General features: G+C 36.6%; 1 protein-coding gene across 2 annotated transcripts in view; it reads right to left on the bottom strand.

Annotated features, from left to right (window-relative positions):
• Window positions 1-25,443, bottom strand: part of LOC111577337 (FERM and PDZ domain-containing protein 1) — a 51,583-nt gene extending 26,140 nt beyond the window's left edge. The window contains exons 1-2 of one of the 2 annotated variants that reach the window (XM_035954333.2): window positions 25,156-25,443; window positions 14,331-14,436 (exon numbers count right to left, since the gene is read on the bottom strand). The gene's annotated coding sequence lies outside the window, so the exon portion shown is untranslated. The remainder of the gene's footprint in view (window positions 1-14,330; window positions 14,437-25,155) is intronic. The other variant, XM_035954332.2, reaches the window with a different exon arrangement.
• Between the last annotated feature and the right edge of the window lie 1,097 nt (window positions 25,444-26,540).

The following is a 26,540-nucleotide window of genomic DNA, read 5'->3' as shown; positions in this document are numbered from 1 at the left end:
GTTTACTTAACAAGTTGCAGCACTGTTTGCCTTCTTTTTATTTTCATTTATCTTATTGATTTAGCAACCCCCACATGACCTGTTTTACCTTTAATCACTATGCAATAAATAACTTTCCTAAACCAAAAACAGTCGGTTTATGCTGCTTCCTTTTACTCCATCAGAAAATTCAGCTGAAGTAAATAGAGTTTATATGAGCACAGAGAGCAGTAGAGAAGTAACAGACATAAAGTACTTCATGTGCACAGACTCTGTACTGTGTATAAACCACCCTATTGTTCTGTGATACTCTAAAGTATTCCCATTACTGTCCTTGCATTGTTAAAAACTTTTACATTTAACTGACTTGGATTTTGCTGCTGCCGTCAAAACTGTTTAAACTGTAACGTTTACTGCAGCGGACCAATGACTCCTGTATTGTTGCAATAATTATACAGTGATGCTGATGAAGAACCTATGTTACAATGAATTAAACTAAGAAAAAACAATCAATTTTCAGCACCATGGAATATGTCAGTGAAATGCTGAAGTTCTATTTAACATTTTTCAGGTGAAACACACCAGAATGCAACCGTGTGTAAAATCAATCTTGAATATTTTGTTACTGTTCATGTTCTTCTGTGTTTTGATAACACAGGAATAATATCTGACTTCCTTAAATATATATAAAAAGAGAATATAAATGCAGTCTACAATAAGTAAGTTGTATAATTCAATGCTTTAGGGACACGGAGGGCACAAACACAGTCATTAAGCTTTGCAGTGGGGACTTCTGGGTATTCGATCGGGGCCAACAATGATGTCACTCGTGGCGTCATGCAGCCTAATAGGCTCTTAGCCAGAGTTATGACCAAACTGCTCCTCCGCTGCCCTCAATCCTCAGTCAACATCAATATCAATAGTTGATCATTTCAACATAATAATGACGGTGTTTACTTTAAATGGGTCCCTGCTGTACCGCTGTGAGGCAGCTGGTTGTCATAATGTCTGCGTACAGTCTGGTGATTGGTGGGACAGATGTAATGGACACGGGTCACCGCTGGTGTCTGTGGGCTTCAGTCAGGCTAATGCATGAGGCCACAGTGCAGCAGAGAGTTAATGGACCACTGAGGAATCCACAATATTTTAGATAATAAGGTCATATCAGCTTACACACACACAATCCTGCTCAATAAGGGCGACACACTTTAGCAAATATCCAGGAGTATGGACAATTATTGTGATAATAAATAACCAGTTTGAGTGATTTTTTGAAGAAAAAGAAGCCACATCTCTGAACAAGCTTACTAAATTTGAATATTTTCTGGTTTATTTATTGCTGTATGACACTAAACAAAATATCTTTGGATCGTGGACAAAACAAGACATTTGAGGACGTCATTTTGTGCTTTTCCAAAAACTGATAGACAGTTTTCACCATTTTCTGACATTTTACAGATCAAACAAGTAACTGCTTGAGAACATAATTGACAGCTGCAGGAAATGATGCAAATACACACAAATATTGCAAGTAATTCGTACTAAAAGATGGGATACAAAGTCCAGAAATACATGTAAAAGTAGAGTGAAAGTTGCATAATACAAAGTTTCAGCAGTCGAAGAAAATATTTCCTTCCAAATTCCACTTTTGCATTAACATCTCTGTGACAAATCAGCAGAAATCCATTGTACGAGGAACTTTATTCAGAGCGGGAATATTTGACAAATTGTCCTGTCGATGCCTCATATGAGCTTTGACTGACTGTTTGAAAACACTGGTGGATTGTGTCCTTCATGCTTTACAGTGTAGTTCCAGCGAACAGTAAATCTTTAAATATACATGTGGGCAACATTAGCTTTAACAAATTAGAACTTGCTGTTTAGGATGTATGACTAAATTAATATCAGCTAAGTATACTGTATCGGTGAAGGGACACAAATAGTGACTGATGAAAGCATAGCTGCTTTAAGTTACTGTTGATATAAAAAGAACAGCAGCCTCACCTCACTAGAATTTAACTGGTGAAACAGAGAGTTTTGTTTGTCTGTAAGCTAACTCCAACTGTTCAACAAAAATATGTCTCCAAATCAAGAAAATGGTCATTTTAATGCATTTTGTTTACCAGTGATTCAGTTTGAAGTGTAAGAGTAGAACAAGATGGAGTATTTCGAAGTTTAATACCACTTGCAGAAAACAAAGTTCAGTGCCCCTAACCATCAGTTCCTGGGCGCTTTTTACTCCTGTCAAATTTTTACTCACTGCATGCTCATTTTTCACAGCAATATAAAGTCCTGCACCCTGATTTAGACAGTGCAACCACAGCTGGAAGGAGAGACAACTCTAAAATGTGTTTTGTTGCATTAAAACACAATTTCTATGCAATAAATTATAAAAAACTACACAGAAAAAAACCTTTTACAGCTTAATTTAGCAATTTTATTGATTATTTTACACAAAATTAAAAGACTTGGAATCAGCATCAACAATATTTTGCTATCAACACCGGAAAAAATGGTGGCTCTCCATACTGTAGATATTTTACTACTTACATTTTTTTTTCTTTCCATACTTGTTCTCCAGCTAGTCTGAGAAAATACAGCCTGCACATTCAGCTGAAAAGTCCCTGAATTTTTGGTAGCTGACTGTTGGTCATAGCTGAGTCACGGATGGATCCATGGTTATGTAGTGGAGCTTAGAATTTATGTTTTTTTTTTTTTTTTTTAACAGGATCAAATTCATGCAAACTGTGTATTTTTGGCATTTTTTAAAAAATAAGACAGAGAATGAAGTGATTTTGATTAAAAATCTGTCTATATGGAATAAGTTAGATTTGGACAATTTTCATGGAACAGCATGTCACAGATAGGTACCTCAAGGGCCACAAAAAGTTTTAAAGTCCAATTACTGGGCACCCAGATAGCTCAACAGGTTGAGCAGGCCACCCATGAACAGGTGCTATAGTCTCTGATGCTGTAGCCTGGGTTTGATTCTGGCTCATGGCCCTTTACTGCAAGTCCACCCCTCATTCTTCCCCCTGCTTTCTTATCTGCCTCTCTACTTACCTACTGAATAAAGCCAACAAAAGACCAAAAAAATCTAATTATTTATCCTGTTTTCACAGTTGCTGACTGATAAATGATGGAATTTTGGCAATTTTTTTAATCATAGCATGTGTGACAGACTACTAGTGCACCACGACTTTGCTTTATGAGCGAACTATCGAAGCCTATTGAAAAAGGACTAAACACTGACATGGAATACGAGAATACAAGCAGAGTATTTCCTCTGTCTCTTTCACCAGACACACTAAACCTTCCTGCCAGATGACTGAGGCAGTCAAACAAAGACTAGGTCATTAGCTGACACCTGAAACCTGCTTCACACCGTCTGAGGCTGAATCTACTCGACTGACTGGGAGACAGATTCTCTGATGGAGAGCATTCATGGAGAATCAGCTTACTGTGAATGATACACAGAAAGGAAAGGTGAATGATAAATACTCTAATGAATGAGAATTAATTAATCACACAATGAGAAAGAGTGGAGGGATAATTTCATACAGAATAAATGAGTAACTAGAGGAAAGGATGAATATATGAATGAACAGAGCATTTAGTTTCAAGCAGTATGAATCCACAAGCTTTTTTAAAAATGTATTTTTTTAACAGTTTGTAGCTTTAACTTTAAAAACATTTACTATTATTGTACAAAACATCTGTGTTTTGTTAAGTCACAGAAAATAAAAAAGTATTCATTTATATGTTAACTGCAAAAGAAATGAAAATAAACCAAAGGCCAAAACTGTAAATTTTTCGAAATTTTTTCTTTTACATTTGACTGTAAAATGCAAACAGGTTTTGTTTTCTCAAAGTCAAATTAGCAAAAAATATTGTTATATTGTAAGTAGAGGCACTGGTGGGCCTTCCTGCCCAGGCAGGAAGTGTTGCAGCTCCAGGTGAGGTCCTTGGTGAGGTGTATGTCCAGGTACCCAAAGCTGGAGACCTGGGGGTGTGAGTGTGTCTGTCCTTCCTGAAATCCATGATTATCTCCTTGGCTTTTTTCACATTGATGGAGAGAGTGTTTTCTCTACACCAACCCTCCAGATCCTCTACCTCCTCTCTATATTCGGGCTCATCGTTGTTGGAGATGTGTCCCGCCACTGCTGTGTCGTCCACTAGCTTCACTGTATGGCAGCTTGGGTGTTTCGCAGAGCAGTCATACAGTGGTGGACAAAAGTTTTGAGACACCCCATACATTTGCATGTACTGTATACTGTATTAAGAATCACTCCTAGGTGCACTCTTCAAGTGCAGTTTCTTTAAGTACAATCACAACCATAATACTAAACAAAAAAATATTATTTGTATTTGTTCTTGTCTGTCTAATGCAGTCACACCTTTTTTTTAAATGAAATTTTATTTTTTTTTTTTGTCATTTTTGCCTTTATTGGATGGGTGCAGTGGAGACAGACAGGAAAAGAGTTGGGGGAAGACATGCAGCAAAGGGCCGTGAGCAGGAATCGAACACAGCCCCCGTACATGGGTTGCCTGCTTAACCCGTCGAGCTATCCTGGCGCCCCGCAGTCACACCTTTTGAAACACAAAAAAGATTTATCTACAAATATTTCATGCTAATATTTGAGATTGTGTAAAATTTTAAGGGTGTGTTCGAAAACATGTTGCCACCACTGTATGTCTGCAGGGTGAACAGGAAGGGCTCAGCACACAGCCCTGGTTGAACCACTGCTGAGGGTGAAGGATGAGGAGAAGATGTCGTGGATTCTGACGGTCTGTGGCCTGTTGGAGAGGAAGTCCAGGACCCAGTTCCTAAGGGAGGGGCTCTGTCCAAGTGCTGACAGTTTCTGCACCAGGGTCTGTCTCTTTATCGTGTTAAAGGCAGATGTGAAGTCCAAAAAGAGCAAACGAATGTAAGAGTTATTGCTCTCCAGGTGGATGAGGGATGTGTGAACCACTGATGAAATTACATCATCAGTGAAGCGGTTCTTCCTGTAGATGCACAGATGGGGGTCCACAGCGACGTCAAAGGATTCTTTTATATGGACCTAAACCAGCCTCTCGAAGCACTTCATGGCTATTGGGGTGAGGGCTAATGGCCCATAGCCACTCAGGCCTGTCACTGTGTGTTGCGGTCCACAAATTAGCATTAGTGTGTATTTGGGCTTAAAAAATAGTTGATACATGTTTACCTTTTATATTCCTCATTTTATTAAATGACAGATAATAGTCAAAATGTATCTAATAGTACCTAATAAAATACATTATAATATAATATAATATAATATAATATAATATAATATAATATAATATAATATAATATAATATAATATAATATAATATAATATAATATAATATAATATAATAATACTATAAATAAAACTAGTAATTAGATTTTTTTTACAACATTTGATCATAAAATTACACATTTTTTAGCACTTTAAATCCATTAAAAAATCATTTTACAAATATTTACCTTTATTTAAAGAAAATATTATGTACACTACGGTTTGAAAAACAGTCATTCTACAGACTTTCCCCTTGAATTTTTAAATACAAATAATATCCAGTAAAATAATAGAAAATATAAAAATGATTAAAGCATAAGCAAGTGTTACTGTAAAATTCTACAGCTTTGCTATATTTAAATTTACCATTTAACAGATATTTGCTGTATTTGCGCTGTTTTCTTTCCCCCCACCACACATTTTTTTTCACAGGATTTGATTTTACAGTGCCTCAGTTATGGACTGATGGATGAAATGAATGAGTGAATGATCTCAGCTGGGAGGAATCTCCTCCAGACTGCTGAAGATGGACATTAACACCATCCATTAGAGGAAACAAAAGGCTAAGGATTAGGAGAGGAAGAGTAGAGGAAGAGGAGGACAGAAGAGCTACCAGTGTGATGGAGGTGGTGGAGGATGAGGAGGACGTAGTGATGAAGGTGGTGACAGTCAGACAGCAGTGTCTTTGGGGATCCTGATTCATAATCACATTATCCATCTGTCAGAATCCCCCCTCCTGCTTTCTTTTCATCCTATCTGCTCCTCACTTCTCACTGTTTCAGATCTCAATCCTCCTGTTGGCTTCTGCCTCCTCAGGTTGCACAGACACAATGTGCAAGTGTGCACTGTAAAAATATTTTTTTTAAAAATCTATAAAAGAAAAACGTGAAATCTGGCAGCAAGGGAGCCAGAAAAAATACTTTAAAAATACTGTAATGTTCAAAAACAATGAAAATAATGGCGGCACAAGTCTGTGAAATAATGTTTTTTTTCCTTCTAATTTAAACACAGTAAAACTGCAATTTAATTTTCACATTTGTTCAAATATTTAGTAAAAAATTAATTTAAATAATTAACATTTTTCAATTCGTGATGTACACAATTTTTCTTTCTAATAATATATATATATCTGTAAAATAATTCTATTCTTTTAGCTAATTTAAATGCAATAAAACAAATTTTTGATGTGGACATTATGTACAGTTTTGGTTCATTTCTTTCATTATAGTCAGCATGTATAAGAATAATGACTACTAATAACAGTGATTTTACAAGCTATTACTTGTAATTTAACAAACTGAGAAAATCTGTACAATAACAAATGATTTACCATTTTTAAAACCCTTAATATGCACAATTTTTCTTATGAATAATTGCTTTTTTTGGTAATTTAAATACAGTTAAAAAATTAATGGAAACACTGGAAAAAACTAATTGCCATTTTAAAAATTACTGATTTTTCATGTGGACACTATTCGGGTTTTGGCTTGTTTTTATAGATTTTTCCATGTAAATTACAAATTTTTGGTTATTTTAATGGATATGATTTATAATTTTGAAAAATGGGAAAATCTGTAAAACAACAATTAAACAAGGGACATCCTGTTTTTTCAGTCATTACTATAATAATAATGTCAGATATCTGCAAAATAACATTTTTCTTTAATTAAATCTAGTTAAAATAGTGTAGTTTTACATTCAAATGTAAAGAATTTTGTAAAAATACAGATTTCTGATGTGGATTTACAGTTTTACCCTTGTATGTAACTGAATACTTTTCTTTCTGTGATTTTGCTACTTAGCTGTAATTTTACAAACAGGATAAATCCAAAAAGTAAGAGCAAATTGTTCAAGAAATTACAGTTAAAAACCATAGTTTGGTGCTGACCATGGTGCTGATCTCACAGGTGAAACTGATACATGTACAAATATAAATAAAAGTAAAGCTGTGAAATCCTGTGATTTCCAGAGGAGTCACTGTCTTCGAAAAGTGTAAACAAGGATGGATTACAGCCAAATGTGTGTTCATTTCAAACGCTGCGACAAAGCGTTCATACACATCCAGTCCCCTCTAATCCCATAAACATGCTTTCCTCCCTAAGTGGCTTTGATTGACTATACTGATTAAGCTCAGGGCAGTGCTCTTATTAAATCCACTACACTAAAACAGTGTTGAGTCTACACAGCCATTCCCATTCTGCAACCACAGCATTCAAGACAGGAAATGTCGGCTGTTTTTTGGACAAGGTGTAATATTAGAGGCAGCTGGGAAGCTCGAGCTGTACTTCCCCCTCACATCAATCACAGTATTTCTCAGCCTTTTATAAATACTCTCAGAAGCCTTATTACTGTTTTCTCATAATGAAACAATGGGATTTTATGCAATTTTTGATGTTCTTTGTGTCTATTTTGGATAAGAAGTTTTTAAGTCATAAGATTTAGAGGGGGGTTGGGTTTGGCAATATTTTCTAGGTTGATACCTGGGAATGATTCTCAGGTAACTTTCCCAGCTGTATTTCTGTAAAACCAGGATTCTCAGAGCATCTTCCAGCAAGTAATTCTTATTTAGCGGTCAAAAGCAGACAACAAAGAAATAAAGTAGGAGGCTCTGAGCATTATCAGACAGCAACTGAAAGTGGATCTCATGTGATCATGGACAAAAACAAGACAAACTGTAACATCACAGCCATTATGCACCTCTGATTTAACTCCTCTTCACTTTGATGCACATATAAGTTATAGCGGCTGTCAAATAATTTTTAGTATAATAATTACATGGTTGACTGAATACTCTGGATAATGCAAACAAATAAATTGCCCAGTTAAAGCAGCAGTAAAAGTGACTAGAAAGAAAGAACATCTGTCCCTCAACAAACTTTATAAAACAAATGTCATCAGACTTAAAAACAAGATCCTGAGGGATCCTCACACATTTCATATTGAGCTGATGAACGACAACCTTCAGGTTGACATTACTGAGCCTGCAAATACCAGATCAGCCACTTTAAATCTATTTTTTCACTTCTATTTTAATCACTGCTCAATCTGAACTCTTGATGTGTCCGGCGACACATTTTATCCACAAAGTTGACCTCTGGATCACCGGTTGTTGTTCTGCTTGCATTATTCATGAGCTTCACACAAGGCGCATTAAGGTGCTCTTTTTTTATGAATGTATATGTATGTTTCAGATATATGACTTATTCTGTACCTAGTTGGGCCCTTTTGATTTATTATTGTGATGTCTGTAGAGCTGTAAATATTTGTACAACTGCCCAAAGCAAATTTCCTTTTGGGAAAGATAATCTTATCTTATTTTATATTAAAGTCAATAATCTGAAGCTTTTAAGCAGTCCTGGTCCACAGTTTGAGACTAGGTTTTGAATGACAACTTTCATGCCACTCAGAATAAGCAAAACATAAAACAGTAAAACACAGCAGTGACATAAAACATTATCAGGTGAGTATAAACCTTTAGCAACACTCTCCTATTTTCAACATTTCGAAATAGACTCTTGTAAGTTCTTTCACTGACAGCTGAGTGAAAAAAAAACTGCATTAATTTCATGTCCGCACGTCCAGTATAGAAATCCAGATAGGACATGTTTATGTCAGAATAGAATAAAAAGTAAAAACATTAAATAAAATAAAGAGCTGCTGTGTCTTACACTTTCTAAAACATATGTGGAAAAAAATGATATTTTCGTTACAAACCACAAGACTGAAAAACTGTTTATTTCCCCAAGCACCTCCAAGTCACATAAACTCACTGATGAACTAGTAACTGTGGAAATTTTAAAAAATGTGTCTTGAAAAACTACAAAACTGTATATACATGACCCACTGCTTCAAATATGGCTGCTGTCTGTTGCATTTTTACTTTTTATACATTAGTCTAGTTTTCTATTCTACTTTCGTACTGGAATTTATTTAATTCTAATGTTCCATTTGTCTTTTTAACTGTCCTAAATGTTTGTATGCCTGAGGAGCACTACACAAATTTTGTTATATTGGTGTGTGACCTCAATAAAATGACAATAAATCTGCTACTCCTTTTGGCTTGAATCAACAGCTACACTGTATATCCAACATTTTTTAAACATCTAAAATTATTCAAAAGAATATTGAATTTTCCTGTAATTTTTTTAATTCACAAAGTTAAAATAAAATCTAAATAGCATCATTATGTGGTACAATGTGGTTATGTGTGGCACAATATGTTTTTTTTCTATTCTACCTTTTAAGGTCTAAAGCACTGGTTTAAGAAGTTGTTAGTCAAACTGTAAGTCCTCACAATAAAACATTTAATCATCAGCTCATTTCTTCTATCTCCAGCTACAGCATGAGCTGCCAGATATGTGCGCTGACCAGTGACCTGCATGTTGTTGCTGGCAGAGTTTCAACACTGAGCCAAGCTGGCAACACCACTGTGGGTGGGGAAGCAGGTGTTAGGAGATGCTGATGAATGTTAAAAAATATCTTCAAGTCTACTAAATCAGCTCTAAATGTTCAGTCTACATGGATCTATTGCAGCTTCATCTTTGATGTGATAAATGGAAGTACATGTGATAGATAATGAAGCACTGAGGTGCCGCCTGCATGTCTTACTTCTTCCTGTTATTCTTCTTCTTCCTTCCCGACATGAATGTTTTTCTGTCATCCCATTATTCACCATGGAATCACTCACTTATGTGTCCCCTTCGGTCTCTTTCTATTAGATTATTTTTTATGTGGGAGGAATCAGGTTTCTCACATTGTTTTCTCTCTGCTTCAACACAACTGCAGAAATGGAGCTTAAAGTAAAGATCTCAGAGAATTATGTATCATATCTAATGCACATTTATCCAATCATTTAATGCTATTTTACCATTTTATTTCAGATTTAATACTTAATTTATACATGATTTTGCAATCAAAGGCCAAAATTTGTGAGTAGTTGTAAAAACAGATATTAGATTCACAGAACTAACATTCATCTTTCCTGCATGGATAATGTTAATATGTGTGTAATTATTTCTACATTCACACAGTTGGATGATCTTGATAGTGATGCCAGAAGCTGGATCAAGTCAAGTTTGAGGCTGCATTCACATTTTTTTTGACAAATTGAATATGTTTTACTTGGAATCACAAATATATTAAACAAAAACTAAATGCTGAATGTTGGTCAGACTAACACCACAGTCTGATTCATTTCTAGCATGAAAATTTGTTATGATATGAGAAATTAAAAAGTAAAAATGAGTCGTGGTAGCACACAGGGAGAGGAGATGACTAAGTATAAACTGGAAAAATTACATAAAACGCAGATGCTTTCCAGCTATATTAGGAAAGATTATAAGAAGGTATGAGAGGAAAGCACAACAGTGCAACCTTGAGATACAGAAACTGCAGCAGCAGTTTACAAATTTTAACACCATAAGACAAAATGGTGCATCGACCAAAGAGAAGGACAAATTTCCATTTAATGACGACCTGGATAACATTCTGGGGACTCGACGACAGAACAATCAATGTCAAGTTGGGTAACATGATTATGGCCAAAACGATTTTTTATCAATATTGACATCATGAATATTTAACACTATTGATATACTGATTTTAGGAACAAAGTATCTTTATTGCAGTTTCACATTTAAACAGAGCACTGCTTTCATTACCAAGTTGCTCAGCATTTCTGCTAACGTGCGAATCTTTACATCAAGATGAGACTGGTCACAGATAGTACATCTCCCAGAAAAAAAAAATATTAATAAAAGTGTAATAAAACTTTTAAATGAACAGAGCTGCTAATCAAAGTTCATCTGATCAATACTGAGATCACGATTAGCCTATTTATTACAATTATTCATTGACTTCAGCGACAAAATTTATATTTCACCCTCACATTAAACGGAGCTCTGCTTTCATTTTCATGTTGTGTGAAATTCTTACTCTTGAACAAACCTGCATTAAAACAAGGCTAATAAAAGGTTGAACTTCAGAATTCAGTGCAGTTTATAGAGGCAAAATTAAAATTAAACTATACCCCAAACTCCTCATTTGTTGAGGATCTACTTATTAGTAGGCACTACATTGCTCCTTAAACGCCACAGTAAAAGGTGGGTATGCACAGAGAAGCCTCTAGTCTCCGTCAGTTAATGCAGCTCACAGGTGTGACACCAAAAATGACTGAGAAAATACAGAAAAAAAGTTCTGATTTCAGATTTACCCAAACTGAAACCAAGTGATTTAGTTTAAATGAGCTGTTTTCTACGAGCGAATCATTTTAAGCAGCTATCACGTACATAAAATTATGAAAAGTCAAAATCAATATTATGATTAATATTCTATTAATTATGCAAAAGCATTAATGACATTGGATTTCTTTAGTGCAATTAAATCTTCCTTCTCAATGTTCCTTACATATTTTGCTGTTCACATATGGAGCCTGCATGTCAACAAACTCAATAAAGTTTAAAAGCACCTCAGTGTATCGAAGAACATTTAAATCAGTGTAATAATTATTTAATTTTTATTATCAGATTCTTCTAATAGATTAGTCATGTAAAATGAGAACAGTGTGACTTGTTTTGTATCAAGCAGCAAAACAAACTGAAGCATGATGTGTTTCAGTTAGGTTTTCTTACTTTTATGTTCTCACATCCTTTCCTGATTGTGCTGTTTGCTTCCACTTTTCTCAATTTATGAAACTCACAAAGTTTTCTTTTTGCCAGCATAATACTACACATCGTTTAATATAAGTAACACAATAATCAGATTATAGTTTCTTCAGTCATAAGCCTTAGAGGGCTTTATTTCAGGTAGCTGTGTCTGCTATAAAGTTGCTGCAGGAAACACTAATCTCTGCCAGAAAGGTTTTCCTTAATGCTGAACTGAGGGCTGGGCTTTGTAACAAATGCTGCAGAGAAAGACACACAAACTCACAAACACACAAGCTGACTAATGGGGCTGCAGCAGCACTTACAGTCTTTCCCCTCCTGCCCACACTGCTGCTCTCCAGTGTACATTTATTCATTTACTTTGTCATCTGTTCTCCCTTCATCCACACTCTCTACTCATATACTTCTTAATATATAGCACGGTGGAGTTTAGATGCTGCTTTAGTGTCTTCTAGCTTTACTATTCCCCTGCTTGTTCTTAAGAGTACTTTTGTAATGACTTTAAAGGTGCGGCTAATAAAAAAATGCTAAACATCTCATCAAATTCAATAGAACTATACTTAAAACATGTAAAAAAAAAATATATTGATTTGGATTCAAATCAATCAGTCTGCAGATATTTTTTTTCACTTTATCTATGTTTTCTTATAAAAAATCTGAGTGTAAATGTCTCAAAAATGAATTTAATCATTTGTGACATAATACATGCAGTTTATTTCATTTTGATATGGAAACTTGAAGTCTGTATTTCACAAACAATAAGATTGGTCTTTCAGTGGGGTAGGAGGCGTCTTGTATCCAATAGGTTAAGGTACAAAGATTCTGGATTTCTCAATGGCTGAAGGAAGCTGAGATGATTTCTAAAGAAATTGTAACCAGCTAATTCAACTTTTTTATGCAAAAACACATTAAAGTATGTTTATGCATCTTCAAACATGCCTTGAAAGGATCTTTGATGACAACTGGGATCCTCTGGTTTTCTTAAATATCCCTAAATCATGTTCAAATATCACATGTTCACATGCTGAGCCAATACTATGACAGTATCTGCTAAACAGGTTGCATACATGCTGATGCTAACATCTGGCTTAAAGAGACACTGTGGCTAAATACCGAGATGCTAGCACAGCTGTCAGTAGTGGAAAGTAACTAAGTATGTTCACACAAGTACTGTGCTTCACAACAATTTAGATTTTTCTATGCCAATTTGTACCTCCACTCTTCTACATGTCAGAGGAACATATTGTACCTTCTACTCTACATCTTTCTAAATGCTTTACTGACTTTAAAGATGAAGATTTACACAACTGATAACATGATAAAATTTAGAAATATAATACAACCCTTAAGGCTTCTTTCAAAAAGCAGTGTGTAGTGAGGCTCATATTTCAGATCTAAATAAGATGGTAACATCTACAGCAAATAGTAATTTTCCCTCTATATGACTTCACTTCAGCAAATGTTGAAATAACCCAGTATGACAGCAAAAAGCAAATGCTTGAGGAAAACTGGGAACAGATTTGTGCGTCAGAACTTAAAACTTTATGTAAAGCAAAACAGCTCAACCTGCAGCAGCTACAACATGCTGATGCATCTCTATGAATAACCCAACAATGCCATATATAATAATACACCAATCAGATGGACTAAAGCAGCACTTTTACTTTAATACTTCAACTACATTTTGCTAATGCCCTTATACTTAAGCAAAGAATCTGAACACTTCTTCTTCTTCCGTCACTGACGGCTGCAGACTCCCGGTCTTGTTTCATTGGAAGATAATGCTCTGTATCTAACGCCTTTTATTGAACGTAGCCTTCCTGCACAGTGCTGACTGAAACATTTCACATTCAGGACAGTCAAAGTCTGATTAAGATTAGACAAAGCTCGAGGAGGAACATGAAGCTCTACTCATGAAAATATAAAATGCAATTGCAAAAAAGTGCAAAAAACATGAGAAGCACAGCCAAACATCCTCCCTGTGACCTCTCTGTAGTACTGAAATGTCGAGCAGATTCGTTGCACATGTGTCGTAGGAGGAGGTAGAGTTCAGTATATGCTAAAGCATGCATTACTTACAACTTTTGCATAATGCTCTGAATGCCCACAGTCAGTCAGAGTAGGCAAATGGGATTACAGAGTGTGTCTGCAGGCTGTGACAGGGAGTTTGTGCGTCACTCCCGCTGAGCCAGATTAGACTGAGCTTCGCCTCGACGTTACAGGTCTGTTTAGGGTAACACACTGGCTGAAATACGCCAGACACCAGCTCACTTTTTATTCGCTCTCTCCGTTTCCCACGCTCTCTTAATCCAGTAATCTTGTCATCTTTGTGGACAAATAACGCTCACAAACATCATGTGTTGCCTACAAAAAGACAGATACTCACACACCTGCTGTCTGCCCTGAATATCAGGGCTCCATGAAGGCGCCGGTTACAGTATCGCTCCGCATTCTGTCCGTCCATCGCTCCACTGAAGACGTGTCTTCATCTCCTAAAAGGGATGAGCAGAATTAAAGGCTGTTGTAGTCTGAGTTTATTAGTATCATACTACCAACTGCTGTTTCATGCGCTGCACTGATCTGAACTGGAAAAAGCAGGATGTAGGAAAAGCTTCCCTCTTCTCTCACGTGCAAATCAAACAAGTCATAGCAGGGAGGATGACAAAGTGCAGAGATGAGGGAGGAAGCTCAGAGGAGGAAGAGAAAAAACAGACAAGCCAAGCACAGAATAAAGACACACTTTCCCATCAGAGTTTGACAGCGGTGCAGGGAGAGAATTGAAGGAGGGAGGACCACAAAAAAAGGAGAAAAGACAGTGAAGTGAGTCGGGGGAGGCAATAAAGACAGCAGGGCTCCATCGCAGCAGGACGGGATGGGCCTGCTTGCCTGCCTGCTTGCCTGGGCTGCTGGTGCTGTTTGTGGAGTCCCACTTACCCCTGCTCTGCTCCAAACACCATCCATATTTAATGAGGCCCTTACAAAGCCCTGGGAAAAGAGATGCTGGGAACTCTGCTGTCCCTCCTCCTTCCCATCGCCGTCTCCCCGCCACTCAGATTCTCACTCCTCTTTACTTTTCCCCATCACAATTCTCACTGTTTTCTCTTCTCTTTTGCTGCTTTCTCTTCTGATATCTCTTCAGTTATTTCTGAACACTGCACTCTTCTACAATGCTTAGCTATTAGCTCAGCATGTGGAGCTTAATTTTAGTTTGTGCATTTCAAATTGAGTTGCTCAGAATCAGCTGTGTTCTAAAACAGTGTGTCGCCACTCACTTTTTTATTTCTTGTGCACATTCAGAAACAAATAGATGCACTGGTGCTTGTGTGCAATGATGTGTTTGATGTTATGTATGTTTGTATTATGCGAGTGAGTGGCTGGAGTTTGTGTTTGTGCATGTGTGTGTTAGTCAGAGTGCTGCATGCATCAATAATGTATCTAGATAATGCAGCCGCTTCACTCTACCAACAACTAACAGGCATACCGACGCACACAGAGGAAGACAGAGAACGGGAGGCAGAAAACACATGAGGTTGTAAAGAACAGAAAGATGACAAAGGGAAATGTGAGCGATGCAATAAGGATCAGGAGGGGTAGGGCAGGAAGGGAAGGGAAACCTCAAGAACGTATGTCTACACTGCATGAACTTTCTGCTTTATTTCAATAAAACAGCCATGATCTTTTAAGATAACAGGCACCAGTCTTAGATAGTGTTGTTAGTGAGTTTTCCAGGTGATCTCAAATGAAGGAAAGCCTCATTAGTGTTTGCTGTACAATTTTATGCAAGTATAAAATTCTCCAAAAAACATTAGTAAGAAGAAACATCTTAGTTTTGCAAGTTGGTAAAACTGTCCAAGATCTGTGAGTTTGGTCAGAAAAAGGCCTAAAGTTTCTGTCATTCAGTTTTATACTGTTAAAGGAGGTGCTATAAAAAAAAGAAACCAGGTATTTGAAACTGCTTGAGTCTCTGGAGGCCCGTGAAGCAGGATGCAGGATCCTGCAGTGTCAGTTTCTTAACCAAAGCTCATAAAGAAAAATGTTTGCAGCAGGCTTTGAAATGCCAACATTTCAAATGGTATTTACTGTGCTGGATGGATGGTGAGCAGTGATGTACATGAATTTGCTAAACGAGTACATTCACTGGACATGTTTATGTGGTCTTCTGCAGATTGCAGGTATATTTACATCTTTTTCTCCTCCTCTTCCACTATATACGTGTTACCTTTTTCAAAATACCTTTACTACGGGAAACAACAATGTCCACACTGAAAACAATATGCTTTGCAGAGGATTTGGATGATGCATAAGGCAACTCTGCAACTTTTGGGCATAAAAAAGCCATTTTAATCACAGTGCTTGCCACTGTATCCAGCAAAACAATTTCCCCGTGACTATTTTAAGGGAACACCAAAGCCACATCCTTCATTTTGCTCCACACAATATGATTGAGACTAATTTAATGATATACAAACAAGTGTTTCTCCCCCAATAGCATAATGATAATGAGGTGCAGTCAGACCGTTCTATAATGCAGAATGTTCTTCCAAAGCAAGCTTAGTTTGGAACTAAAAAACATGAACATGAGCTTGTTCAGGGTTGAGTCAAAAGGGGAATGTTTTAACTTTAAAAAAAAGTAAAAAAAAACAAATTGTAAAAGCAGAAAGAGTTGTCAAATTTTCAACTTTACATCAGTCCTCATCTGTGACATGCATTCCAAATCTAAGCTTAAAATCCTAATATTTCACTTCAGACGACTCTGCATAAAAAAAAAAAAAAATCTGCACTCGTCTACAAAACTGAAGACACTAATAACTCAGTTGCAACAAACAGTCAATCAACAAAAATTCATGATCTTTTCAAGTGAGCTACAGGCTATGTTTACATAGAACAGAGAGAAGAGAAGTATGTAACAAAAAAAGTGGAAATAAAATATGTATAGTATATAGAGTTTTGTTTCCAGTATTTGTAATACCTGTGGTCATTTGGGAAAATGTTGCAGTGAAAAATAAGCTCACAGTGAGGAAAAATGTGACAGGAGCAGAAAACATGCCAAAACTGCTCCATGTTTAGGGGGTTAATGAATATAATGGCCAGATTTGCAGCCACAAATCCATGAAACTCAGTAATCTCATGCACCAGTTTAGTTTTTAAGTTTTTCACAGCCACATTTCACTCATAACCATATAAAAGGCAACACATAATTTTGAATTTTAAACAATATATTCATGGCAATTTAGCATTTGCTAAAGTCCAGAAGTTCTACTTGGAGTGTGCACATTTAGTTGACTTTTAGCTATCAACTTTATGTTTTTTTTTTTAAAATTGTACTAGCTCTTTTTGTTTCATCAGTGCTGATATCCAGGCTTCTGTTGTTGGGTTCATCTGGCTGGTTTCAGACAAAAGATGATGGTGAAAAGCGCCAGGTTTTTATATTAGAGCTGCCAATCAGACTATACCACATTCCTGCGACACCAAAGAGGGGGAAGGGATTGTTCAATTTAAATATTACATAATTCATTTTTATTGTGTTGGGTATTTAAATATGTTCATATTTGTCTAACATTGTTATTCTGACTAAGCAGACCAACTGTGCTGTTTTGTTTTCTTTGTAGTTAGTTTAGTTGTCAGTGTTTTGTGTTTGCCCTGGGTGTTTATTTGGTCTGATCAACCAGGATACAATATGTCCGCCTTTGTCCTTCTGTTCATTTGACCTGTTTTTATGGAATTTTTACCTTGCCTTTGAAGCTTTTGTCATTTTTTGGAGGGGGAAATAACCCCACCTCCCTTTTGTAATACATCTGCGGCTTCTTCTGCTTTGTAGCTCGGCCCCTCACAGTGAACATTTATTTAAGAATGATTCCTGAACAGGTAAGGGAAGACAGTAACTGAATTTCTAGTCTTCAGGTACTGGCTTTGGCTTCTTCAGGTACTGTTTGTGCAGCGTCTCTCCACAGTCATGTGAATATCTTTACACTCTGTACAAACAAATTCTTACTTCAAAGTACATTCACGAGTTTTAAATATACTGGCAGATTCAACATTGGGTGAAAGTCAATCTGTGCTTCCTTGAACAAGTCAGATACACCAACAATAAAACAATGATTTAAGTAGAATTTGTTTTACCCAAAAAACACTCACAGTGAGAAGAATCAAGCAGTCACTCCATTCTTGCAGTGTATTGCTGGAGGAAATGATTTTGCAAGACACCTCTGATACAAACAAGATAAACGAAAGTTGTTTTTTTTCTTTTTAATCTACAATGCCAAGAGCTAATATTTCATGTGTAAATTGGCTGCACTGTTATGTTTTGCACACTCAGCTTTTTGTAACAGTTTTTCTCATCAAGACTGTACTAAAGTCTATAAAAGTACATGTTTAACAGCAATCTAAACATAACTGAACACAGACATACAGGGGATAATTGAATAATATGAGGTCACCTTATGAATGTTGCTTTAATTGGTTTTCTAGAAATAATGTTTGAATTACTACATTACCCACAAGCCTTAGCAGCTGCAGAAGTTACAAGTAGAGTAAAATCTGAGCGGCTGAAACTCACAGGATGTTTCTGCTCAGCAGGAGAGAATTTCCTTTTCTAGAAACTCACTTTAAATATGACATTACAATAAAGTTGGCACGAGTCTGAAGTTTGTTTGCAGCATTCAATGTATTTTTCTCAGATTTCTTGCTTTCTTCCTCACGTTCTGCCCACCATTTCTTTGTCACATATGCTTTAAACATGTAAAAGTATTATTATAAGATGGCGAATTTATGTGTCAATTGTAAACTGGATGCAAAAAAAAGCAACTCTGAACAACAGTAAAACACAACAGTAAAAACAGTTACATTTATCAAATTAGATACAATTGGCTACAAATAACAGGAAAAGAAGTTTTGGCTCTGTAATTTCGTATAGATTGGTTGTCTAAATGAGAGATACCTACCCTTAACATAAATGTTGAATAAATGTGTTTTCATCAGTGTATAATATCTATAGGCCTTAGTAATCTCTCAAAATAAATATATTTATTTATATATAAATACATCTATATAGCACAATCATATATACGATCTGCCAAACTATGATATATTTTAGGTTATTCCATTGTTTTCTCACAAATATCTTTCATGAAACAGCAAAAAGCACAACATGTGCACATGATAAGATCTGATAAGATTAAGACTACAAAAGATGTGTATTTATAGAAAATTGCACAACTTTTGTCCTTTTTTTGCAGTGTAGTAATTGCGTATGTCTAGCAGGATATTAAAAATATGGAATAATTTGACTGTAAAGTGCAGCCCTAAAAAGATGACATTTGACCTTGTCCAAAGTTGCAGATTTGACATGAATGATGAGAAATAGCTGAAATTTTAGGCTTTCATTTTTAATATCTCCTGAGATGTTGTCGTTCAAACATAGTCTTAAATTTGAACGTGCCAAACAGCAACAACAACAACAAAAAAAACATGTTAAAAGTCGGTCATGGACTTAAAAAAAAAACTCAGAGAATTTATGTCAAGCTAGAATTTCAAAGATTTTTATAAATATAAAGGGAAATCTGAAATGGTTGAGCAGAATTTGTTGAGCAGAAGTTGTTTGAAAAATTGAGATGCTTTGTGATGGAATGATGCAAAGGTAATGTTACTATCCCACTTTATATGCACAGTATCTCAGCTCCCACATGTTAGCACAAGCATTAGCAGCCAATCTCACTAACAAGCCTCATATATAAGTACAAAAAGAACAAAATACAACTACTAGTATCAGTGTAGAACATCCAAAATATGAAGCACAACACTTGTTTTATTTAATGCTTATTTAAATACATTGTTTGTGCTGCCTTCTTGAACCATAAATGTTGTACCGTGTTGGCTGCAGAGAGAATCAAGTTATAGGTTAAAAAATAAATGACTGCATATAACCATTACAAATCTATTTTTGGCCACATGGCTCAACCTTCATTTCCCTCCTTCATTTCTAAAGAATAGCAGCTTCATGCGCAGTTTGCCAGGCCAGGTGAAGTTTTAGATGATCTCACTCGTTGATTCATATTTCATTGCAATTTATAATGAGCTTTGAGTCTCAGGGAACAGAATGCTGGCTTTGGTTCAGAAGACACATTTATCTTCGATCTTGACTCTGTCAATAAAGTAAATGGGTGTTTATGGCCAATTTGAAAATAGGATATGAGGTGAGACCGGAGCCATCCTATTGGTTTGTGTATTTTTGTTGTCCAGTGCTGCAAACCCTGTGTCTACATATTCTGCTAGTCGAAAGGCTTTCTCAATGAGACAAACAGCCACTGATGTTACTGTCGAGCAGATTGATTGATCCACTGACACGTTGGCAGTTAGACTGAGTCTGATAAATTAAATTCATCAATGAGGGTGATATTTTTAATAAATGCTGACTTGATCTAGTCAGTACTCTACTTTTCTCGGATCACTTCAAATAACGAGAACCAAATATTTAGTCTTCATTTAGCCTTAAGCAATCTAATTAAAGATGCCCTCCAGATATATTTGCAGATGTATAAAGACAATCTGCTGTGAATAATAGTTTATGTCTTGTATTCTACAAAAAGGTTCATTTATCTGGTTCTTAAAATGACACGTGCAATTCCTTCCTCTATGAAAAATTTAAAATGTATGAATATGCAAAGATTTTTCAAAAGTTTAACCCTCTGAACTCCAAGTAGTTTCAGTATGTTTTCTGCTCCTGTAACATTTTCACTCACTGTAGGCTCATTTTCGTTGCAATATAAAGTCCTGCACCCCTATGGAAACACAACAACCATGACTAGAAGTAGAGAGAACTCAGAAATGTCTTCTGTGCAGTGTGGCACAATAATAATGTCATAAATCATAAAAACAAACAAATGAAAAATATGAAAATTTAATTTTTATTTGCAACCTTTCTCCAAGTGTCCACACGTGTTACCAATACTGGAGAAAACAGTGGCTCCACACGCTATGGATATTTCACTACTTACATGTTAAATTTGTTTCCATACTTGTCTCCTCACTGGTTTGTGTAAATGTTGCCTGCAGTTACGCCACAAATTACCTCAATTTTTGTCAAGTGTCTGTTCACACTAATGACTTCACGGTCGCATTGAGGAGTGTAGATTTTTTTGCAAATGACTTATTTTTGGCAAAATTTTACATGAGGCATGTAGAAAGAAGTGATTTTGATGAAATACCATGATTTTAAGCTTGGATTTGGTTAAGTTTCCTGACTGAACAACACAGATGAGTAGTCAAAACAGTCGAAAAGTTCATAAGTGTGTGACTCTCTCTGTTTTTAGAGTTTGTAGCTCTGATAAATGGTGTAAATTTTAAGTTTTTGAAATTTTTGTTTAAAGACAACATGCCCTTCAAACCTGCCGGTAGGTTTTGGAGTTCAGCGAGTTAATTACCCCTCCACATCACACATGTTTAAAATGCCTGTTGCACCATGATTGATTGAGACAAGCACAGACAAACTTTCAACTTTCAGCAGATGAATTTGAAAACAGTCTTCTCGTGTCTTTCTGCACACTGAAGCTCAAGCATTAACACATTTCTGGATGGTAATGACTTTAAGCGCACATCTGTAATGAGTGTAAGCTCCGTCTTTAAAGCTTTGAGTCTTTTAGCCTGTGAATGTAGAGTTTTTACAGCTGTATAATGAACAACAAATGAGAAACCAGAGCTGAATGAACCTCTCGTATAATTTGTGTTGTGCGTTTTCAGTTAGTGACGTTGACAGAAGACAGACTGAAACAACGGCCATCGCACTAACACGGCATCACCCAAATCAAACATTTCAGCCGGCTTGTCACTCTCGTCACAAGCTGCTGTAACCCAGAAATCATCTGCTGCCCCCCCCAGTTGCTCTGGTCGCTCCGTTGGATGAACCTCCAGAGCTTCATGCAGCTACAGAACTGCGTAAACTCAGAAATACGGTGAGCCTTGACTGAGTCTGAGCATTGAACTGAATATGAAAAGCTTAAAATGCACTGCTGGCTCTAATGGCTGATGTAAGTTTTAATTATGAATGTTCCTGTCTTTTCTTGCTACGTTTTATATTCATGATATAATGTAGCTTCACTGACATGTTCACACTGGCGTTAGTTGTCCTTACTGACCGTATGCCACCTTTTAACCCCTTCACACCCTGGAGGAGCCTGTATTTGACCCTGAACATATCTGTTAGAAAAAACACCACCATTTTCTGGTGGATGTAGAATTGCTGCACTTCATTTCTGTTGCAGAAAATATGGAGAATTTAGAGCAGCTTCAGTAACATTGAGGCAGTTATTTACTCTCTAAATTACAGTTTTGACTAAGCATTTTTTCTGGAGTTTTTCAAATCTCATTCTGGCCTTGTGATGAGGGCTTTTTGTGCTTCATTACTGTGTTTGTTTCTCCATTCTACAGAGTCCACGGCTGTTCATTTTGGCCTCACAGTTTTGCAGCTCATACTAACTGAATGTTGGAAGTTTTTAAGCCTAAAGGGTTTGATCCTCTGAACACCAAAGCAGTGGGTTTAAAAGGCATGCAATGTTTTTATAAAAATGCCAAAATTACATCATTTATCAGAACCAGAAATTGTTAAAATTGAAGAAATCATCAGATTTTCAACTTTCACATGGTGCTAGAACCAACTGTGTTCAAGGTGCTGCACTGTTGGGAAAATTAACTAAATGCAAGCTTAAAAAGGTTATATATCACATGTCTCATTACCAACAATGGACAATTTGTCCTAACCTGCTTCTGCATAAAATGAAAAATTCCTGGCTCCTTGGTGCAGACATGAAGTCATGACTGACCCAACTCCAACTAACACAGTTTATCAGATCACATTTTGAACTTTCCAACAGTTTTAAGCTACTCGTCTGTATTGTGATATTCCAAATGTAAGCTTAAAATTGTGACATTTTATCAAAATTACATTTATTCTACATTTCTCATTGGAAATATTCACCCAAAATAAAGTATTAGCTCTAAGATCTTGTGGGGGAAAAAAAATAAAATTCTGTGCTCCTCTGTACAAACGTGAAGCCATTAATGACTCAACTGAGACCATCAGACATGTCCTAAAAATTCAGGAAATTTTTGGCTGCTTACATAGAACAGATTGAAAACATGTAGTACGTAGAGCCACCATTTGTTTTTTGTCTAGAGTGAGCACTTGGAAGAACATTGTTTATCTTAATTCCAGGTTTTATCAATTTTCTACGAGTACAATTTGTCCTTTTCTAATACTGCAAAAAACACATTTTTAAGTTCTCTCTACTTCTAGCTAGTTGTTCTGTTTCTGTAGAGGTGCAGGACTTTATACTGCAGTGAAAAATGAGCCCACAGTGAGTAAAAATGTGACAGTGGCAAAAAAAAAAAAAAAAACACCTAAAAATTGCTTGAGTTCAGAAGTCAGGCCAAAATGGGACTGTTAAATGTTTAAAGTTGTAAAATATATGTCATACAAGTCATCTTCTGCACATCTTTCGGGTTTTTTTTGTATAATCCCAAAAAAAATTACTAAACTCTGACTACAAAACTAAACTATGTATCAAATCATAATGCAGTGTTACACTCTTAAGGTGTAACATTAGAATAATCTCCCACTCACACCTTTGCATTTATGAGAATTTATGGAAATGGAAGCCGAAGTACAAGATTTTCCTGAATCAGCAGGCAGGTATGAGTTGATTGTTTGTCTCCATCCAATAAAAACTGATGCACCTCTCATGGGCCTCCTGTAACCAAAAGAGCTTTAAAAACTATTTTTGTGGTTGTCTGAAAGCCCCTTTAATCAGGTGTTTCAAACTGAAGCCACACCGACAGAAAGTGCCATCTATATGGCAAAGGAGATTAAGGTTGACCTAAAACCTTTTAGACCTCATTAGAGCTAAGTTTTTGATTCACCGCTCTGTAGCAATAAATCGCAGAAAGTTTTTCTGGAAAGGCCCCTGACTTTTTCTTTCACAGATGTTTTTTGAGAGGCTTTTTAAAAGGATTTACCTCTTACAATATTCAGGTTTCAAGAGGAGCCTAAGTATAGCACAATGTGAAGGCAGACATTGAGTTTTCGGGGGGCTGAGAGTTCAATACGTCACATCTCTGGTTTGGAGAAATAAGTGAATTTGACGCATATTTTTACCGCCAGGCGTAAAGCTTTGACTGTGAGGAGGGAGATTATATTAAAGCTGAGCACTGAGTGTCAAGCACTTTTTTTCATTGTGGGGCTTTTGGAAAGTGCCACACAAAAAACTTGGTTATCAATAAAAACTGCATCTCCGAGGGTTTCTTGAGGTACATTATTTGTTATGTCTAAACATATGTAGCCGTGAGTGTGTGTAGAGATGGTTGACAAACACACCCAGAGTTTTCACTCAGTATTAAACTTGACAAATACTCAGCATCAAAAATGTAGCCAAGCCTAAAAATAACATCATAAATTAGTAAAGCCTGGGAGGGCCTTCAGAAAGCAGCCAGCCTCATACTCTTCTTCTGTTTCAGTTCTGGGCTCGCTTTGTATTCCTGCCTGCAGACATGAACTGATACTCGGCTGGAGTCGAGCCACATGACTGAACCTTTTATTAGCGGAAAATGACCAAAAAAAAAAAGCATCAATGCAGTGTATCCCGTGCTTCACAAGACTTGAAGCATGATGCAGCAGAAATGTGGAAAAAATGCATGTGTGTGCGTGTGTTGTGCAGTGATGCATGAGTAAAACACATTTTCATTTCACACAGACTATGCACTATTAGTGCGTTCATCAATTCTTTAGCAGCATCCAGAGAATGACTTGCTTGTGGGAGCAGGATGGAACTGTCTCTTTCTATCTGATGAGTGGAGTGAAACATTTTCAGCATTAGGATCAACTTGGTGGCACCTTTTCAATGTTTTCTGCACAGACAAGCAGAACAATCCCTCTAAACAGGTAGATGACTGGATGGGAGTCCAGCAGCTGCAGGTTTTATTTACTCATTTCTGTCTGTAAAGTGTGAATTAATGATAAATTAAGGCTAAACCTGCTGCATGTGCTCCACTTGCTCAGTTTAAATAGTAGCACAAGTTTAATCCTGGAACAAATGTGGAGTCCAGCTTTTTCTATTGAGGCACGGAAGACAAACAAACATAAATCTCTACTGACATCGAGCTATTTTTGGCACTTTCTGCCGGGTTGTTGTTCTGTGTGTCGGTGAGGTGTTTAAGGACCTTACCGAGCGGCGATGTTCCTCCTCTCTAATCCCCTCCTGAGGGCAGGGCGGGCCGTCCCGAGCGTGTCGAGAACCCTCCTGGATGTGGAGCAACTTCGGAAAAGGGGAAAAACGGAAAACGGCGCAGCTTCCCCAGAGAAGTCCGTTAATCCATTTTACCTGAACGGCAAAAGCACGAGACAAAAAACACGGACAGGGACCGAAAAGGGTGCGAGAGGAACCGGGCAGGTGAGCGCGTGAGATGCTGGACGCGGCTTAGGCGTCGGTAATCTTCTCTCTCTCTCTCTCTCTCTCTCTCTCTCTCTCTCTCTCTCTCTCTCTCTCTCTCTCTCTCTCTCTCTCTCTCTCTCTCCCTCTCTCTCTCTCTCTCTCTCTCTCTCTCTCAGACACGCGCATAAAGTTTTAATAGTGACGACGGGTCGCGCGCTGCACGGCTGCTATTTACACACCTGCACCTCCTCGTGCGAAAATTGTACGTTTTGCGCCTGCGTGTTGCGTTGCCATATAAACACACCTGCAGCTGATGTTCTACCTTCAGTTTAACAGGGGAGTAAGATTACAAACATCACCGCAAATTTTACTGCTAATGAAGCATTTTTCATTTTTATAGTATTTCAGTATACTATTGTTAGATGGTCGCTGCTCAAGAAGAGATGTCGCATTTCTTTAGGACAATAGAGTTTTTGTAGGAGTACACCTGATCAGTTTACAGAATATTAATGTGGGACATATAATTACACAGTGATTGATAGTTGGCGTTTGTCGCCTCCTGCTGGCCTTTTTACTGCATCTCACAACTCCAGTTTAAGCAATATGTCGACAGGTTTAAAAAAAAATTTTTAAAAAGACTTTCAATGCTGTTTAATGGTAAATCTGAAAAAGAAAGACTGTGAATGTAAGATTAAGTCCATAAAATAACAGAATTATTTTCAAGTTTATATTTAAAAACTGAAATGTTTCAAAAATGTTTTTAAATTAAATAACAGAAAACGTGCTGGAGGTTCAGTGCACAAACTTTGTCCTGTAACCAAAAAATAGAAAATTTCAGCTAATTTATGCTTCAGTTAGTGTGAAATAAGGAATGATAGTTTTTGTAATTTTTAGCAATAACAACTGAACTTTTATGTTAGTTAGTGATGCACCTAAAGTAAAAAAAAAATCTAACAAACCTTCCATGATAACAGTTGATTTCTTTATTAGCTTTTATATTTTTCACATTAAAAATATTAGACTAAAATAAAACTGAAATGTGTTGTTTTAATCTCTTACTTGTTGTAACTTTGCTAATTCATTACATTTTCTCTGCTCCATTACAAACAAACAGAAAGCAAGACATGACAACAATTATAACCGTAGATATTTATTTAAATTCCAAAATGTGACTGAAC

Source organism: Amphiprion ocellaris, chromosome 4, assembly GCF_022539595.1.
Source record: "Amphiprion ocellaris isolate individual 3 ecotype Okinawa chromosome 4, ASM2253959v1, whole genome shotgun sequence".
Classification (NCBI taxonomy): Eukaryota; Metazoa; Chordata; class Actinopteri; family Pomacentridae; genus Amphiprion; species Amphiprion ocellaris.
Note: the sequence above shows the minus strand (reverse complement) of the source record. Positions and strands in the feature narration are given on the sequence as shown.